At 48.0% G+C, this 20,307-nt stretch overlaps 2 non-coding genes across 2 annotated transcripts; one reads left to right on the top strand and one right to left on the bottom strand.

Moving 5' to 3' along the window:
• Window positions 1-9,719: 9,719 nt before the first annotated feature.
• TRNAK-CUU (transfer RNA lysine (anticodon CUU)) lies at window positions 9,720-9,792 on the bottom strand. The gene has a single exon. It is a non-coding gene; the product is annotated as a tRNA-Lys (tRNA).
• A 1,760-nt stretch (window positions 9,793-11,552) lies between these two features.
• On the top strand, window positions 11,553-11,624 carry TRNAE-CUC (transfer RNA glutamic acid (anticodon CUC)). The gene has a single exon. It is a non-coding gene; the product is annotated as a tRNA-Glu (tRNA).
• The last annotated feature ends 8,683 nt before the right edge of the window (window positions 11,625-20,307 follow it).

Here is a 20,307-nt window from a genome sequence, read left to right as displayed (position 1 = left end):
CACACATAAAGTGACAGTATGTCATTTTGAACACAGTTTCCAATATTCCACATTAGGCTTCTGACAGTGACACTTTAGAGCATTTTACCCCAAGCCTCATCACTATGAGACATGATCCCTGCTTTAAAGACAACAGGAAAGCAGGTGTTTTCCTGGAAGAATGGAAATATCTCTGAATCTTAAAAAAAACACCTGAATTTAAAAGAAACATAGAAAAAGAGGCTCATGATCCGTTCTCCTTCCCTGCACTGCAGAAGAAGAGAGACAGCAAATGTAAGAGCTGAACTGATTCACTGACACTGACCCCCCACACACACACACACACCTTCCTCCCCTCCAACTCAATTGCAGAAATCAGTGTTGCAGCAGGTGTAGTCATAAGTAAGGTGAGATTCGTCGGGTGCCCTCACTTTGCCGCAATTTAACACTGAGGTGCAGTTCAGCCGGTAGTAGAGAGGTAATTTCCCTGAGGAGAGAGATAGAAAAGGGGCGTGGTTAGAAAAATATACATTCAACTTGATTACAGTCTATAAGTACTTACGTGGGGAACAAATATTTGATAATGGGCTCTTCTATCTAGCAGAGAAAAGTCTAAAGCAGCGGCTCTCAACCTTTCCAGAGTACTGTACCCCTTTCAGGAGTCTGATTTGTCTTGCGTACTCCCAAGCTTCATCTCACTTAAAAACGACTTGCTTACAAAATCAGACATGAAAATACAAAAGTGTCACAGCCACACTACTACTGAAAAATTGCTTCCTTTCTCATTTTTACCACATAATTATAAAATAAAGTAGTTGGAATATAAATATTGTACTTACATTTCAGTGTATAGTACAGCGGCAACACCGGGGACTCCAACGCAGGGCAGGATAAGCAGTAGCTATGGCGGGGGTGGGGAGGACAGCTCAGCTAGCAGCCAGCCACCCTGCTACTTCCTCCCTCCATGAGCTGCAGGAACACATGGAGATTTGGGGGAGTGCACCCCTTTGCCCCCCCTTGTGCACACCCCTCACTGGCAAATACCACTGGGAGCTTATGTAGCATCTCCTATTCAAGAATCTCTAAAGGATTTAGGGAGCAAAATGTTGTTCTTCTCACTTTATGCCACACAGCGGAGCTGAGCCACAGTTCTCCAAGAGAACAAAATGTCATTGAAATGTTAGGTCTGTTATTAAAAAAATGAATTTTTCATGGACGTGTTTATTTAACTTTCTCACTTTCTGAAGATTTCTGATAGAGCTAAAGAGAAGAAAAGAAATGTGTGTGTGTGTGGGGGGGAAGTCTGTTGGTTGTTCTGTAATTTTTCCCCATTTTTTTGTTGTTTTCATTGTACGTATTTCTGTATTGTCAATTTTAGTCAACTGATGAAATACCTATATATATGGTATGAGTAGTTTCATTTTGCTGTGAGTAATTTTACCGACTTTGGGATTGTGAATATATATGATCTCTCAGTCCTTAACAAAACAAAACAGAACAACTCTGGATTTAGAGAGAGAAAGAGAAAAGGAAATTAATCTTTTAAAAAAATAAATAGCTTTGAAAATTCTGCCGTGAAAAGAGACAGATTAAAAATTGTTATTTGTGATATTGTTATACCTGTGTTGGTCCAAGGATATTAGAGCAAGAAGGTGGGTGAGGTAATATCTTTTATTGGACCAACTTCTGTTGGTGAAAGACACAAGCCTGGGCCATCCTTACCCATCCTTACCCCTGCCCCTGCTCTGCCCAAGCCCTGCCTCTTCCCACCCCTGCTCCGCCCCAACCCCGCCCCACTCCACCCCTTCCCCAAAGCCCCCACCCCTGCTCCACCCCAGCCCCGCCCCCACTCCACCCCTTCCCCTGAGGACTGCAGCAGGGGTTGGGCCTGCACTCACCAGGCAGCGATAAGTGGAGCGACCCGGCCCCAGCCCACTCTGTGCCACCGGCTCCCAGCCGCGCCGCCGGTGAATGCTGGGGGGTGGTTCCCCCTGCCCCCCAAGCCCCAAGGCTGGGAGCCAGGGGAGCAGAGCAGAGCGGGCTGGGGCCGGGTCAATTCACTTCCCGCCGCCCCGTGAGTACGGGGTCGGGCCTGCTCTGCACTCACTGGGTGGCAGGAAGTGGAGTGACCCAGCCTCAACCCACTCCGCTCTGCCGGCTCATGCTGGGGGATGGTTTCCCCCCTGCCCCCCAAGCCTGCTCCTGCCTCCCCGCGGAGGCATGGGGCCAGCCCCCCCCCCGCCCCGCAGAGGCCTGGGGCCACACACCCCTGGGGGTGGGGGGTGGCTGCGTAGGGCACCAAAACGACTAGGGACGGCCCTGACACAAATTTTCAAGTTTCAACAACTTCAACAACCACCATCCATCCATCAAACTCTCTCTAGAATAGTGGATCTTAACGAGGGGTACTCGTACCCCTGGGGGTAAACAGAGGTCTCCCAGAGGATACATTGACTCATCTAAATATTTGCCCAGTTTTACAACAGGATACATAAAAAGCACTGGCAAAGTCAGTACAGACTAAAATTTCATACAGACAATGACTTATTTATACTACTCTATATATTACACACTGAAATGTAAGTACAATATTTATATTCCAATTGATTTATTTAAAAATTATATGGTAAAAATGAGAAAGTCAGCAATTTTTCAGTAATAGTGGCTGTGACGTTTGTATTTTTACATCTGATTTTGCAAGCAAGTAGTTTTTAAGTGAGGGGAAACTTGGGGGTAGGCAAGACAAGTCAGACACCTGAAAGGGGTACAGTAGTCTGGAAAGGTTCAGAGCCACTGGTCTAGAACACTCCCACACCAGCATCACCTTCTGCAGTTGAAAATAAATATTTTGACCAGCTCTGCTACACACAGTTCCAGACAACGGTGTGTAGCAGAAAGCACAGAAAGACAAGTGACTTCTAAGTGACAGAGCAAGACCCCAGGCCTGCAAAAAATACACCCATGGGCTCTACTTCATGCACAATTGATGTTGTTATTATCATCACACCTAGAAGGCCGAGTCATTAACCAGGACACCAGTGTGCCATGAGTATTTCTGTTGAGTCTGAGATTGTGGGTTGAATTTGGAGTTGTGGGCAATACTTAAGAAGAAAGCAATTGCTGCTTTCTTTCAACTTGCCCCCTCCCCATATCCCAATCTGACTGTTGCTCCCCGTCCATCAAGTCTGTGGTGCACAACTTTTGCTTCAGGGATAACCCCACTATAAGTACACAGTTCGATGTCGGTAGTCCTTGAAATCCATACATACCAAGAGAAGCTTTAATATTCACACATCTCTCCCTCCATCCACACGTCGTTTCACCTGATCCCTGGACGCATCCAAAGAGGAGAAACTTGCGTTTGCAGACATTGCAGCGCAGAGCCTCCCCTACGTCAGATAAACAGAAGAAACAACTCAGGGCTTCATCTGACAATGAGTTGGGTGGCATAATGGAGCACTGGCTATTGAAGTCAGTGGGTGTAGGAGCAGACCCACAGCACAAGACCTGGTACTGCTCCAAAGAAAAACAATATTTGGTGGGATGTAGACAGCATTTCACACTTTGTCCACTAGGGGGACCCATTAAAAGTGTCATCAGTTTGTTGGTCCCTGTCATATATCTTATACTTCCTGGAGGTTGAGCAGATACAGCTCTCTCTCTAGATATCTTAGGAATTTATATGGGTCCCATTACCATACTGTCTGAGTACCTCAAGTCTTTAATTCATTTATCCTCACAACACCCATACAAGGCAGGGAAGTGCTGTTTTACCAATGGGAAACAAGCCTAGAGAGACAAGGGCCTGGTCTACACTAGCTAGGGTTGCCAATTTTGGTTGGATGTATTCCTGGAGGTTTCATCCCAGGACATAATCTTTATTGAAAGATTAAACTTTAGGTGTCTTATTCCCATTGTTTTCAATTTCTTTCTTTGAGTGATTCCAATATCTTTGAGCAGGGGTGTGGGATATCCACACCTCAGAGGAGCGTAGTTAAGACGATCTAAGTCCCCGGGTAGGCAGCACTGGGTCAACAGAAGAATTCTCCTGGCGACCTAGCTACCACCTGTCATGGAGGTGGATTACCTTTGCCAATGGGAGAACCCCTCTTGTTGGCATAGGTAGTGTACTACAGTGGCACAGCTGCCATGGCACCAGTGTAGCATTTTAAGTGTAGACAAGCCCTAGAGCTGTGTCTTCCGCTGTCTAAACCGGAGTTTCGGTTGGCTTAACTACATCTCTGAGGGCTGTGTATTGTTCAGTGTAGACCAGCCCTAAGACCCGGAGCCTCCAAGGCAGGGATTAGATTCTGCCAGAGCTCTTCGGAGCAGAGCTTTGGTAAATATTTTCAAGGCCTGAGCCTTGGTGCTTCCTGTGGAGCTGAAGCCCTGAGCCCTGGAGCGCCATAGAAGCCCCAAACCCTGGCACACCCACGAGGCTAAAGCCCCAAGTTACCTGCTCAGGGGTGCCAGAACAGGGTGGGCCAACGGGCCATGGCCCATCCACTTTTCGCCCTGGCCCCCTGCCCCTCCTCTTCTCCCTGAAGCCTAGCCCCTAGGCCAGGCCAGAAGCCAGAGCTGGGTCGGGGTAAGAACCACATGAGCAGCTGTGGGGAGCTGTGGACTCTCCATCTGCCCTGGGCAGGGAGTCCGGAGGGTGGAGACATGGGCTGGGGGCTGCTCTTGGGCCCCCCCACCTCAGGCAGGTGGAGGGGCCTGGGCTCCCTGGCAGGGCTCAGGGGTAAAGGTGCGGGGCCCTGGAGTGGGCAAGGCATCGTGGATCCCCCAACACTTTTAGGAAGAATCTGTCGCCCCTGACCCTGACCCACAACTGAAACCCAGAGCCCCAAATTGGGGGGGGGGTTTGGAAATGGGGGCTCCGGGAAATACTGTGTGAGAATTTATGCCCTGCTCAAAGGTATTGGAATCAATCTATCAAAGAAATAAAATGAAAACAATGGGAATAAGATACCTAAATACCTTTGAGGAACTGGGGCTAAGGCATGGAGAGAACATGGAATTGAACCCAAGCCAATGGACCAGCCTTTCTTTATAAGCTAAACAAACCCTTGTTCTGCAGTGTCTAACAACCAGCCCATTGGAAATTCATATCTGAATTCTGTTCTAGCATCTGGATGTTGTCCTTTTAAAAATTCAATTTAATTCAACTTTTGTCCTGGACTTACCTCCTGCAAAGCACAAGAGAGTGGCCAGTCCCACGAAAAAAACCTTCATGTCAGCAGAGAAAGAGGTAAGATGAACTGGACAGCCTGAGCGTGCTTCAGCAGAACACTACCAGGGATATCTCCAGAACTGGCTGTGGTGGAGCAGAGATTCAGTCTTGGTTTCTCTGAGCCTGTCGGTTTATGCGGTGCCTTCCCTACTGTAGGGTGGAAAAAATGAGTTTGAAAATTGCTCTACAGTAAAGAGTACAAATTGCCTGCTCAAGGGACCTTCTGACTTCCCCAAGAAAAAACTCAGTAGTCATCACATTTCCAAAAAGGTGGTGAAGGAAGCCGCCAAGGAACACACACAATAGCCAGGCCTGTCTGCCTTTATATTTTCTTTCATTAACAATCTTTTCGAATAGGCATGAAGCTGAGGCTCTGACCACATGAATGTAATTAACGATCTGTGGACAATTTTTGCAACAACAGCTATTTTTCTTTTGCAGCTCTATCCCAATTGCAAATCAGCCAACAAAGCAGGATAAAATGCTGCTGACGAATATAATCTGGGGCCATGTGTCTCATTCTGATCAGCTCCCTTTAAGAAAGATGTAGCTGAGATTCAGATTTTAAGGGGAGAAGGGATGTTTGTGATCATTCTAGTCTGACCTCCAGCATAGCACAAGATGTAGAGTTTCACCCAGTGATTCCTTCACTGGAGGGATTTATTCTTGGCTTGGAAAAGGTCCAGAGTAGGTCAGCAAAACTGGTCAGAGTAATATGATGAGAGATTTCAGGGACTAGAATTTTTTTAGCCTGATAGCGAGAAGATCTGGAGTTAGATTGGGAGTAAATCTGTTTTTCATATTTTCCATACTGGAAAGTTTGCTGGTATGTTTCATTTGAAAGAAAGAAAGAAAGAAAGAAAGAAAGAAAGAAAGAAAGAAAGAAAGAAAGAAAGAAAGAAAGAAAGAAAAAGAAAAGCGAATACGGTCACAGGCACATAGGGCAGAAAGTACACGGATGGGTGCTCTCTTCTGGCTCAGATCCTCAGTGCTGTAAATCAGCGTAGCTCCTTTGAAGTCAATGGTCCTAAATTTGTTTAGGTCAGTTAAGGATCTGGCCCTCCTTGTTTTGTAATTCATCTTCCTGGGGCTCATGAGTGCCCTGGCTTGAATCATCTTTACTTTGCTATTCAGTCATCTCTTATGATAAACACCCTCCTGCTCCCTTTGGCTGAGCTCCAAGCCCTGAAGCAAACACAAAAGCCACGTTCAATGCCAATAGTGTAGCTGCTGACCTCCATGCTACAAGTAGAAAACAATGTTCTCTTATGAGTTACTGGACTTCATGCAAGACAAAGGACTTGCTAGAACCACAGGTTTCCTCTTTCTCTGGATCTGCTACCAAAGAAGGGATTTTGACTACGCTTGAAATTACGAGTCTAAGCTTCCACTACTGGAGGGGACGACAGGACCTGCCAACAAATGAGCTGTCACCAGGGCACATTTATAAGACCAAAGACAGGCGAGTGCATGAATGTGCAGAATATTGGGGGCGCAGCCCACTGGAAAATTTGTATTGAGCTGGGAATGATTAAACACCTTTGACCCAACACAGGACTTAATGCTACAAACTTTATATTAAAAGTTCTATGCTTTACCAACTGAGCTAAGCAGGCTCATAGAGAACACGCTAGCTGATCCTGTACTTAAATAGCTGCCTATGAAATATCACCTTCTGTAATAAAGGTGTGTCTTGACCTATAAAAGCAACACAGAACAGTCGGACCCGTGTTCTGCTCTCACTGATTTTAGAGGGTGAATCTTGTGCAGTTAATATTCTTTAAACAGGTCTAATGAAAGCTACAGGTGTTAGCTGAAGCCCAGCATAGGAAGAAGAAGAAGAAAGATGATGAACACTTTATGTAGAAAAGTCAAATGCAATTCAAATCTTATTGGGGGATCTCTTACCAGGCGATATCCAGCCAAGCAGCCTGCTGGCAAACTGAAGTCCGAGGGTCTGCCGTCTCAAGGTCTCCGCCTGCCTTCTCACAAGATCCACCTCAGTTCCACATGCAAAATAATTCTGTTTGAACCAATGGTCACAGGTTGTTCAGTCCCCAGGGTGGGGGTGGGGATATTGTTTCCCTGGAACAATGCTTTCCCCCACGCACTCTGCACCTGAGTAAACAGACGCCTCACCCTCCTTTCCAGCACTGTGCTTCCCGAACACAGATAAGTTAACTCAATGTATGTCTACACTGCCGTGTAAGCCCAGGGTTAGTAGAACTCCGTTGGTGCTCCAGGGTTGGAAAATGAGCGGGTGCTTAGCACCCACCAGCAGCCAAGCTGCCCTCCTCTTCCCCCTCCCTCCCAGCACACCATGGAACAGTTGTTCAGTGGTGTGCAGGAGGAGCTGGGTGGGAGGGGAGGAGTGGGGATGTAGACCAGGGATGGGGCCAGCATTAGGTGTAGCAAGCAGGACAATTGCCCAGGGCCCCATGCCACAGGGGTCCCCACAAAGCTAAGTTGCTCAGGCTTTAGCTTCAGCCCCAGGTGGCAGGGCCCCGGGTTTCAGCCCAACACTGCAAGGCTTCAGCTTTCTGCCCTGGGCCCCAGCAAGTCTAACATTGGCTCTGCTTTGTGGCCCCCCTGAAACCTGCTTGCGGCCCCCTAGGGGTCCCCAAACTCCTGGTTGAGAACCACTGGGCTAAACCACTTGAGTCCACTTGAGTCCTGCATATTTAGCTCCCAGCCGGCAGTTTCCCCCTTTTCTGTTTCTTTTGAGCTAACTACAAACAGCCTCATGGCCCCTTTTCATGTCAGAAACATCTATTGACCGATGATCACATTTCCCCTGCTTTCCTGTCTAGGCAGTGTCGGGGTGTGAGGAATCAGAAAATAATCATTGGAAATTTCTAAGCCAGCCTTTTAACATACAACATCACTTTCCCCTTTTAAAATAACATTTTTTCTATAACACTTTTGTAGACTCAACACAGTGTTCTTCTTCAAACGATGTTAACACAAGCTCTGAGCTACTAATTTCCTTACTGTTCCCTTAATATTTTTAGCAGAGTACATTGACATAAAAGATAAACAGAAAACAAATTAAAACAATTTTCAATATTATTAATTGAGGACACATCTTTTTTTAAAAAACAATCCGTTTATTACCTTCTTGTTTTACTCTCAAGCCTGTTTTTATAAATCATTACTGATGAAGTAACAAGGAGTTACAGAAATGTACAAGGAATGAATACAATGTGGTCGGAATCTTCAGCCTGAAAAAATCTCTATGAAAATAAATAGGGCTGTGTGGAGACTATGAAAGGGAAGTAGTTATATGCAGCCCTGTGCAGAGCTGAAGACAATGTAAAAAGAAGTAGAGACGCTACTGATCGCTGAACGGGGACAATCAGCTGCTGAAGGGTTATTTTTTCTCTCTCTCTTGTCTGGGGTTGAACAGAAAAGGAGAAAAATCATCTCTCACTCTCATAGGAATATGGTACTGTGAATTTGTCCTCTTTTCATGTTGTGTTAAAGTTCAGAGACAGGAAAAGTCATAGACTCATAGACTTTAAGGTCAGAAGGGACCATTATGGTCATCTAGTCTGACCTCCCGCATGATGCAGGCCACAAAAGCTGACCCACCCACTTTCCCTTAACTCAGCTGTTGAAGTCTCCAGATCGTGATTTAAAGACTTCAAGTCGCAGAGAATCCTCCAGCCTGCGACCCCTGCCCCATGCTGCGGAGGAAGGCGAAAAACCTCCAGGGCCTCTGCCAATCTACCCTGGAGGAAAATTCCTTCCCGACCCCAAATATGGCGATCTGTAGAACCCCGAGCATACAGGCAAGATTCTCCAGCTGGACCCTCATTTTACCAGCGATGGCACGTTATTGCCTAATTGACTAAAATCACGTTATCCCATCAAACCATTCCCTCCATAAACTTATCTAGCCTAATCTTGAAGCCAGAGAGGTCTTTTGCCCCCACCGTTTCCCTCGGAAGGCTGTTCCAAAATTTCACCCCTCTGACGGTTAGAAACCTTCGTCTAATTTCAAGCCTAAACTTCCCCACGGCCAGTTTATATCCATTTGTTCTCGTGTCCACATTAGTACTGAGCTGAAATAATTCCTCTTCCTCCCTGGTATTTATCCCTCTGATATATTTAAAGAGAGCAATCATATCTCCCCTCAGCCTTCTTTTGGTTAGGCTAAACAAACCGAGCTCCTCGAGTCTCCTTTCATAGGAAAGGTTTTCCATTCCTCGGATCATCCTAGTGGCCCTTCTCTGCACCCGTTCCAGTTTGAGTTCATCCTTTTTAAACATAGGAGACCAGAACTGCACACAGTACTCCAAATGAGGTCTCACCAGTGTCTTGTATAACGGAAGCAGCACCTCCTTGTCCCTACTAGAAATACCTCGCCTAATGCATCCCCAAATCGCATTAGCTTTTTTCACAGCCACGTCATTTCCTGCCTAAGATCATCGTGAGAACAGAGAATGTATTTCAATTCAGGCCGAGACAATAACCAAAATAATGGTACTGTAGCAGCAAAACTCACTACCCAACGTGGGGCTCAAACCCACAACCCTAAGATTAAGAGTCTCATGTTCTACCAACTGAGCTAGCCGGGCTGTGCTTGTAAACAAGTCCCATGCATCGTGACAACCGGGAAGGAACCCTAGGGAAGTTTGTACTCTGAAGTTCCTTTTCTGATAGTAACCTTCTTCTGGTTCTTTCACCCTCCAGCTACGAAATCGGAGTGTTACAAGGGTCCAGATGCTGGGGGAGGTCACCACCTGATAACCACAGCATGCTGGATCACCCCCACCTCTCTGCTTTACACACCGCAAGCCAACTCCCGCCTTAAATAGGGGTGCCAATGTAATGAAAGCCAGTTTCACTTTCTGCTTCTCTTCATTCACAAACCTGACACCCCCTAAAAGGTACATTCCTCTATCCTCCTTTAGTCAACCTTATAAGAACAGTAAAGAGAATAAGAAGAACTCAGTTCATTCATTAAACTAGCACAGTTTTCCCTGTGGTTATGTTAACACGAGAGATCTCTCAATGGAATAACGTCTCCAAGCAGCAGCTGTGGGGCCTTCGGGTGTAGCAGATAAAACTTTTTGTCAAAAGGATTTAGGAAATAAAAACAACTTCAACACTGAGCTGCCCCTTTCCGTCTCCCTCACGCCCAGGGAAATCGTCCCTCTCGTCTCTAACCAAAACAATTCGGAAATCTCTCAGACCAGCGCTCCTGGTGCTTTCCCAGGGGAAATGGGCTGGTTTTGGATTCGAACTATATGCAATGGGATAAAACTTTAATAATGCAAAACAGCTAACAGAATTAGTTTCATTTCACCTGTTTTTCACTGCAGACATTAAAAGACGTGATCTCCGCTGCTAAGGAAAGAGTAAGACAACCTTTTGGGCCACTGAGAGTCATTATTCACTTGCTCAAGTGGTGTCGAGTCATTTAACTTTCCCCCCCATCATCCTGTTGAGACGCAGTTTAATGTGAAATGACCCCTTCGTTCTGTGCTGTTAGTATCATGACCTAGAAATAGATGAACTTCTGGAGAAGGGAATTTAGTGTTCTTCTACCAGTGGGAGAGGCTGTTTGACTGATCTAATGTGGGAAAGTCATCGCTTCCCGAGAGGGGGCAGACAAGCCGGTTCCCCCCACTCCACACACATTTTTGCAGGGCATCAGGTCCCCTTGGGAAGAAACTCCTCAAAGGAGACCTGGTCCCAGGAGTGTCAGAGAAGGGGGTGACTGTTTGCCTTAGGAGGTGGGTGAGGGAAACCTGCATGTACTTGGGTCACTCCAGCTTCTGATGAAGGTATTTGTGGGGAAGGGCCTGGGATACCTGATGAGGCCAAGGAGCGAAGAGCAGGGGTGTTCAGCCCTTTGGCTGCTTCCTGAGTGCATGGAATTGACAAATTAGGAGCAGGGCTAGGGGGCAGACAAAGCTCAGGGCTTTGTTACACAGAATCAAACTCCTGTCAGCTTCTGTGAGGTGGTATCAAAACCCCTCCCTTGCTTTTAGGACAGAATTACTGTCAGCCCCATGTGTCTTCCTGGAAGAGGCTCTAGGTAGGCAGAAGAAGAAGCAGAGAGGGCTGCACCGGGGTAAATGAAAGCAGACGAGGCTTGTTCCTCTTGAGATTTGTTTGTGTTGTTCTTGTAATCCTGGTGTAGGAGGCTGAAGCTTAAGTGGAGTTTGTTTCAGTAGCCTTTGGGTGGGCTCAGGGCAGGCTGTGACCCTGAGGTTCCTTCATTCCCTCTTCTTGTCCCTTCTGGGCAACGGAGAATGGACCAACTTCAGAACTTGGAGATAAGGTAGACTGCGTAGGCCTAGAACAGGAAACAAAAGCTTGTTGTAGAACTTCCCTGGTGGTCTAGTGGTTAGGATTCGGCGCTCTCACCGCCGCGGCCCGGGTTCGATTCCCGGTCAGGGAAGGAAACTTTTTCAACTTCCAATCGAAAGAAAAACAGGATTCTTCATGATGCTGGGAAGGTCTTTGGAGACCATTTCAAAATCAAACCTTCCAGGTTCCTCAGAGCAGAATGTGGAGGCCTCTTCCCACTGAGGACCTTTCATACAAATAGAGCTGTGCAAATCACTTATTCTTTTGCTTGCTAGCTAGCCTAACCAAAATTATAATAACAATAATAATAACAATCTAGGTTGACCCAAGATGAATTTTTTTCAGTTTTCTTGTTGAAACAAAACTAAAACAAAAAGTTATTTTTGTCAATCAAAATATTTCAGTAAATAAAATATTCATGCAAAAACCTTTCACACAGCTCTATAGACAAGTCTTCAAAATTAACCATCTGGAGAGATTCAGGATCATTGGCCTCTTCCATTCCTGAGGTCTAACTGCTGAAGGGTTCTGAGGGTGAACAATAGTGCATAGCCGTCCACCTGTAGAATACTGGCTACCATCTTGCTCAGGGGGCTACTCATGCAAGGCAATGTGGGTTAGTGTCATATATATTTCTTTTTCTTTGTCCAAATGTCTACAGAGAGGTGTTTGTTTCACATTGCATATAAAAACAAAATCAATTTTGTTGAAACCTGGGATCAAGGTGAAACATTGTGATTGTAAGTCAAGGACAACATCTCTACTTTTCTCATCATGTTCCAGAAAATGTTAAAAGCTGTGATGGTTCTTAGAGCTTCCAGACACATTGACCAGAATTTTCAAAAGATCTCACTCCCACCACTAGGGCCAGATTTTCAGAAAAACTCAGCTCCCCGTTAGGCACCTAAATTTCTGGCCAGTTTTTCAGAAGGTCTCAACACACTCAGTGCTGAGCTATTTTGAAAAAAAAAAATGGTACAGTTGGTGGATGCTGACTACTTGACTATCTAGCCCACATTGCAGGAGTTTGAGGTTCACCATTGTTTTCTCATAATGCTGTGTCTGTATTCTGCCTCAGTTCTGGTGTCCATCTTTTATTCTCATAATAAGTCAGCAGGGAGACTAAAACACCTCAGAACTCACAAGGCTCCAGAAAACCTGCAAATTTGGCTCAGGGTGAATGTGTCTACAAATCATCTGTGCTGTAGAAGGGCTCTAGGAGTTGTAAGATGTACCATCTTGGCCTCCCTGAACAGCCCATAATATGCTAAAGAAAACTAGGGTGGATAAGGTGCATTCCTTGTAATGTCAGGAGGGCTGAGTGGTCTGAGGTGCCAGACTTAAGGCTCTGCCTTTCTGTCTGTTGGGTGTTCTGGTCTCTGTATGGAGGCCTGTGTTCAAATCCCAGAACTGTTTTCTTCTACCTGAAGAAATGGCCTCATTTCTATCTCCCTTGGAACATTACAACACCAACTGCTCAGCATTTCTAATAGAGTTGTTGTAAAAGAAGTTTGAAAGCAGGCACACACGGTGCCTTTTGTTTCTACTGATCAATATTTGTCTTCCTTCATTCCAAGCCCTTTTCTCAAATACACCTGTATTTCCCACACATTTTGTTCATTATTCTTTCCCTTTATGAAACTTTAGATTCTTAATTTAATTGCCACACAACTCTGCTCATGAATGATGGTGAAACATGGCCTTTTACAGCCCTTTCCTAGGCCCTCCTTCCTCTCACGTACATGAGTTTTCTTAGGGGACTATTCACTGATTTATTGCACTTCGCATTTCAAAGGAAATTTCAGAATCATTTATGTCGGGTACACTTTCTTGATTTCTTTATAATTTTTTATTTCACACAGATGGGAAAGTCTGTTTTTCAGCAGTTTAGTGCAGGAGTTCTCAACCTTTTTTCTTCTGAGGCATCCTTCAACATGCTAGAAAAATCCAGGGCCCAGTGGGTGGGGGGCAACTTGGGGCTCTAGGTGGAAACTCTTGGGCATAGGCATAGTTTGACTTCTATTTTAAGAGTGCTGGGGAAGGCCTGGCCGGACTGACTAGCTCTGGGCCCAGGGAAGGAGTGCCACCTCCACCCCCTGACTCACCTCAGCAGGCCACCCACCTATCTGGGGCTGTGTCAGAGCTCTGTTGGGCCCAGAGCTGCCCCGGTAGCTCTGACCAGCTGTGTGAGCAGTCAATGGGGACTGGGAGCTGAGAAGTAGCCATAACCCCTGGCAGGAGCAGCAGATGGGGAAATGCCATGGCTGCCCACTCCATGGCCCCACCAGCTTTTACAGTCCTTTCCTATGTCCTACTTCCTCTCACTTACATCAGTTCACTTATGGGACTACTAACTTATTTATTGCACCTCACATTTCAAAGGAAAGTTCAGAATCATTTATGTTGGATATACTTTCTTCATTTCTTGCTAATCCTTTCTTTCATAGAGATGAGGAAATGTGTGTTTGAGCAATTTAGCTTACCACTCTCTCTTTCTAGGCTGAAACAGGCACAATTAAAATTTTCCCTATATGCAAATGTCTATGTGCAAATATTTTCTAAAGTAAGGCAGAGATGGGAGTTAGCCATGGGGCAGATTAATAATCGGCTGTTTTTTATGTTGGTGCTTGCTAATTGGCCATTTGGAATTTTAATCAATGATGACATTACACTCAAAAGGTAACCTCAAAATGTGGAGAAGAAATGGTATGTGGGCTAATAAGTGATGCATGTGAGTGTGAAAGAAGAACTTGATCATGTTTTATGGGCGTTTGCGATGTCATTGTAGCCATGTAGCTCCCAGGAAAGCTTGTGTCTCTCCCCAACAGAAGCTGGTCCAATAAAAGCTATTACTTCACCCACCTTAGCCTTTGGTAGATGCTCTACCAAAGCAACAGATAAAATGGAACAAAGACATTTAATTCCTAGCAGAAAAATGAACAGTGCCCCTTTGTCAGTAACAACCAATCTCTGACAAATCTGTGACCTCTGCGGAGATGGCTGTTTTCCAAAAAAGCCACCTATTAGTTAGACAATACTGCTTCAGGTATATGCATGGAATTAGATTTATGCTGTAGTATTGTTGGGCATCCCAGAAACGGAAAGATTCCTTGAGTTCTACACACAAGTGACATGACAGGGGCGGTTAGTCAGCTCTGCCCCTTCTTATAATCCTTACTTTTTCTTCATGTTCATAGAGAGAGCAGAAAACAACCATATAATAATACATTTTGGGAGAGGGGAGCTATATTTCTTTCAACTGAGAGTGATAATTGAAGAAATTTAATAGCTGTGCTCCCTGACCAGGAATAGAACCCTAGCATGGCCAAAGCCTAACCACTAGGTAAGTAAGAGCAAGGACTCCGTTTTTTGGAGCTATGCTGGGCTTCCTAAGGTTTGCTGGCTACTTCAGGAGGCTGATCCAGTCTCCATTGCACTGAGGAGACAAGACCAGATAGTGGAGGATTCCCCTGTACTCAGGGTCACAAGCTGAGCCCAACCAAAGGCACTAAAAGAGCTCATATTATGCTCCAGATTCAGCAGTCAGGATCACTAGAGAAACACAAAGAAAACTCAAGAGGAACAATCCTCCTCTGCTTTCTTTTATCCCAGTGCAACTCTTTCCACCTCTTCTTCTGCCTAGCTAGATGCTCATCCAGGAAGAACACTCAGCTGGTAGGAATTCGCTTCTCTAACAGTTCTGGGGCCACATTTCCTTTGAGGAGTTTTTTCCCTAGGGAGACCTGATTCTCTGTGAAAATGTGTGTCTGGTGGGGTGGGGTGGGGTGTGGGAAGGCTTGTCTGCCCCCTCTCTGAGAGCTCTAAACCTTTCTCTGACTTTTGCCCACTAAATGAATCAAACAGCACCTCCCCCTGGTGGGAGAACACTAAATTCCACCCTCCAGGATAGGGGTGAGCAAACTACGGCCCGCAGGCCGTTTTTATCCGGCCAGGGGAGCGGGGCCGGGGGTTTCACTGTGCTCCGCCTGGCACTCCGGCTGGGGGAGCGGGGCAGGGGGCCAAGGCCGGCTCCAGCATTTCTGCCGCCCCAAGCAAAAAAAAAAAAAAAGGCCGCGATTGGCGGCGGCAATTGGGAAAAAAAAAAAAAAAAAGCCGAGATCGGCGGCGGCAGTTCAGCGGCAGGTCCTTCGCTCCTAGAGGGAGAGAGGGACCTGCCGCCCCCGAATTGCCCCAGGTGCCGCCCCTCTCCCTTGGCCGCCCCAAGCACCTGCTTGTTAAGCTGGTGCCTGGAGCCGGCCCTGCCGGGGGTTTCCCCGCACTCCGCCTGGCACTCTGGCCGGGGGAGCAGGGACATGGGTTTCCCCGTGCTTCGCCTGGTGCTCTGGCCGAGCGAAGGAGGCCAGGGGTTTCGCCGCACTCCGCCTGGCTCTGGGCCGGGGGTTTTGCGCACTTCACCTTTCTGTAACTGTTGTTCTTCGAGATGTGTTGCTCATATCTATTCCAGTTAGGTGTGTGCACACGCAACGTGCACGGATGTCAGAAACTTTTTCTCTAGCAGCTACCTGTCAGGCCGGCTGGGGAGCCCCCTGGAGTGGTGCCGATATGGCGCTCTATATAAGACCCTGCCAGCCCGACCCCCCGCTTCAGTTCCTTCTTGCCGGCTACTCCGACAGAGGGGAAAGTGGCGGGAATGGAATAGATATGAGCAACACATCTTGAAGAAAAACAGTTACAGAAAGGTGAGTAACCGTTTTTTCTTCTTTGAGTGATTGCTCATATCAATTCCAGTTCGGTAACTCCCAAGCCTTACCTTGGAGGTGGGGTCGGAGTCAAGGTACCGCAAACTGAAGAATCGCTCTGCCAAAGTCCGCATCATCACGAGAGTGCTGGACGATGGCGTAGTGGGACGTGAAGGTGTGCACCAAGGCCCATGTGGCAGCTCTGCAGATTTCCTGGAGGGGAACGTTTGCCAGAAAGGCTGCTGACAAAATGCCTGAACTCTTGTGGAGTGAGCCGTGACAGCAGGTGGAGGGACGTTTGCCAAGTTGTAGCAGGTACAGATATACGTGGTGATCCATGAAGATATCTGCTGGGAGGAGACCGGTGCACCTTTCATCTGCTCCGCGATGGCAATGAACAACTGGGTTGTCTTACAGAATGGCTTTGTGCAGTCTATATAGAAGGCAAGCACCCTCCTAACGTCCAGCGAATGGAGGCATTGTTCCCAAAGGTCAGCCTGTGGTTTTGGGTAAAAAAACAGCAGGAAAATGTCCTGACCTACATGGAAACGGGACACCACTTTTGTCAGGAAAGCTGGATGAGGTCTCAGCTGAAATTTATCTTTATGAAATATGGTATAAGGTGGTTCACACGTGAAAGCCTGTAGCTCGGACACCTGAAGTGATGGCCACTAGGAAGGTGACCTTCCAGGAAAGATAGAGGAGTGAGCAGGAAGCCAGCGGCTCGAAAGGAGGGCCTATAAGGCAGGAAAGAACCAAGTTAAGGTCCCATGCAGGCACAGGGGGCTTCGTTGGAGGATGGATTTTTTCCAAGCCTTTGAGGAAACGCTGCACGACCGGGTGTGCAAACACCGAGTGCCTAGCCGCTCCTGGGTGGAATGCAGAAATGGCTGCAAGGTGAACCTTAAGGGATCCAAAAGCTAGGTGCTGGTCCTTCAAGAACATGAGGTAGTCCAGGATGCTTGGGATTGAAGCCTGGAGCAGGGGCACCTGCCGCTGAGCGCAGCAGCTGGAAAACCCTTTCCATTTAGCTTCGTAAGTAAGCCTAGTCGAAGGCTTGCGACTTTCCAGGAGCACCCACCTTACCGAGTCCAAACAGGCATGCTCAGCCTGGTTCAACCATGGATCCTCCAGGCCGTGAGGTGAAGCGACTGAAGGTCCGGGTGTAGGAGACGACCGTGGTTCTGCAAGATGAGGTCGGGGCTGAGAGGTAGACGTAGGGGAGCCTGAATTGACACTGGTGCAGCCAGGCAGGGGTCACCAGTATGACGTTTGCCTTGTCCCTGCGGATCTTGAGGAGCACCTTGTGGACCAGCGGAAATGGTGGGAAGGCGTAAAGTAGTTGGTCCGAGCACATGATCAGGCAGGCGTCTGCGATCGAGCCTGGGCTGTGACCCTGGAAGGAGCAGAAGGCTGGGCACTTCCTGTTGGTCCGCAAAGCGAACAAATCGATTCGGGGAAACCCCCAGATGCGGAAAACAGCGTGAATGATGTACGGGCAAATTGACCATTCGTGCGTGAGAAAACGCCTGCTCAAGCTGTCTGCCAGTATGTTCTGGATACCCGGCAGGTACGAGGCTTGAAGGGTGATGGAGTGGGCTAAACAGAATTCCCACAGAAGAAGGGCTTTTTGGCAGAGCGGCGATGACTGGGCTCCGCCTTGTTTGTTCAGATAGAACATGGCCGTGGTGTTGTCTGTTAGGACTGCTATGCAGTGGCCTTTAAACGGGGAAGGAATGCTTGGCACGCAAGGTGAATCGCCCTGAGCTCCTTGATATTGATGTGCAGGGTTAGCTCATTTTTGTGCCATGAGCCCTGCATTGTCAGGCTTCCGAGGTGCGCCCCCCCCATACCAGCGCGGATGTGTCCGTAACCAGGGTCAGGGTGGGTTGAGGGGGATGGAACGGGACCCCGGCACACACCATATGGGGATCCAGCCACCAGCACAGGGAGCGTGTGGCTTGGGACCGTGAGCACCATATCTAGATTGTCACAGCCTGGTCGATATACCGATGCTAGCCACATCTGAAGAGGCCTGGGTTTTAGTCTGGTGTATTGCACCATGTAGGTGCAGGATGCCATGTGACCCAGCAACCTGAGACACTGCCTCGCTGTGGTTGTGGGAAACCTGCAGAGGTTGGTGATTATGTTTGCTAGAGCCAGGAGCCGGGCCTCCAGGAGGAAAGCCTGCACTTGGTTTGCGTCCAGGACTGCCCCGATGAACTCTATTGTCTGAGTAGGGGAGAGGACAGATTTGCTGACGTTCAGCATGATGCCCAAGCAACTGAACATGTCCATGACCAGTTGCACTTGACAACGAACTTGTTGGTGAGATCGGCCCCGTATAAGCCAGTCATTGAGGTACGGGAAGACGTGCACATGATGTCGATGAAGAAAAGCTGCCACGACCGCCATGCACTTGGTGAAGATGCGAGGGGCTGTGCACAAGCCAAACGGGAGGGCTGTGAACTGATAGTGCATCTTGTTTACCATGAAACGGAGAAAACGTCTGTGGGGCGGGGTAATTGAAATGTGAAAGTAAGCGTCTTTCATATCGAGGGTGGCATACCAGTCTCCCGGATCCAGTGGGGATAATTGTGGCTAAGGAGACCATGCAGAACTTCAGGTTGACGATGTGCTTGTTGAGCAACCTGAGGTCCAAGATGGGCCTTAGACCTCCTTTTGCCTTGAGGACGAGGAAGTAGCGGGAGTAGAACCCCTTGCCCCTGAGCTCTTGAGGCACTTCCTCCACTGCCCCTAGGGCGAGGAGGGTTTGTACCTCCTGGATGAGGAGTTGCTCGTGAGAAGGGTCCCTGAAAAGGGACGGAGAAGGAGGGTGAGAGGGCGGGGTGGAACGGAAATGGATAGAATATCCCGCCTCTACCGTGCGGAGGACCCAACGGTCCGATGTAATAAGGGACCAAGCATGGTAGAAACGGGATAGATGGTTCAGAAAGGGATAACTGTCCGGGATGTGAGCTGGTAGACTGTCCTCGAGCGTACCTTCAAAATGGACGCTTAGGGCCCGGAGGTGGCTTGGATTGCCCTTGACCCTGCCCGGGGAGGGACGGGACGTGATGGTCTACGTCAAGGGTACCTGCTTCTCCTACGGGAGAAGTCCTGCCTTGGTCTAGGTGGGAAGGGGTGTTGTTGGGTGGTCTGGGGTTTAAACGGCTTCCTTTGAGTAGCCAGGGTATGCATGCCCAAGGATTTAATAGTGTTTAATAGTGTTTCTTGTGTCCTTCAGGCCCTGGCCATCAAAGGGGAGATCCCGTATGGTGTGCTGCACTTCAGGAGGAAGACCTGATGACTGGAGCCAGGCATTTCAATGCATGGTGATGCCGGATGCCAAAGTGCATGCTGCCGTGTCCGCAGCATCGAGGGAACCCTGAAGGGAGGTTCGAGCTACCAACTTGCCCTCCTCAGCAATGGCCCCCAGTTCCGTACGGGCCTCCGCTGGAAGAAAGTCTTGGAATTTAAGGACCGCAGATCACGAGTTGAAATTGTATCTACTGAGGATCGCAAGTTGGTTCGCGATCTGTAGTGAAAGGCCGAAAAGGTCCAACCACTTAGCGTCCTTTGATCTGGGGGTGGGCCCTTGCTGGCCCTGTCTCTCTTTTACATTCACTATGTCTACCACAAGCACACATGGGGCTAGGTGGGTAAAAAGGTATTTGTATCCCCTGGTGGGGACAAAGTACTTTCTTTCCACCCCTTTGGCTGTGGGGGGGATGGAGGCCGGAGTTTGCCAGAGAGCTTTGGCATTGGTTTGGATGGTTTTGTTCATGGGAATGTCCACCCTGGAAGGCCCTTCTGGGCCTAAGATGTCCACCATAGGATCCTCCTCCTCCACAACCTCCTCAACTTGGAGGTTCATATTTAGGACTATGCGCCTAAGTAGTTCTTGCAGGACTCTAAAGTCCATCGGGGGTGGGCCAGATGTGGACGTGCCGGTCATGGCCTCGTCAGGGGAAGACGAGGACGACACCACCGGGAGAGCCAGATCGGAAGTGGCCCCTTAGTCTGCTGTGGCCAGATCTTTCTGGGCGCCTGGGGTAGCTTCTACCACAGGGT

Source organism: Emys orbicularis, chromosome 13 (assembly GCF_028017835.1).
Source record: "Emys orbicularis isolate rEmyOrb1 chromosome 13, rEmyOrb1.hap1, whole genome shotgun sequence".
NCBI classification, from domain to species: Eukaryota; Metazoa; Chordata; order Testudines; family Emydidae; genus Emys; species Emys orbicularis.
The sequence above is the reverse complement of the archived record's forward strand: the minus strand, read 5'-3'. Positions and strand labels throughout refer to the sequence as shown.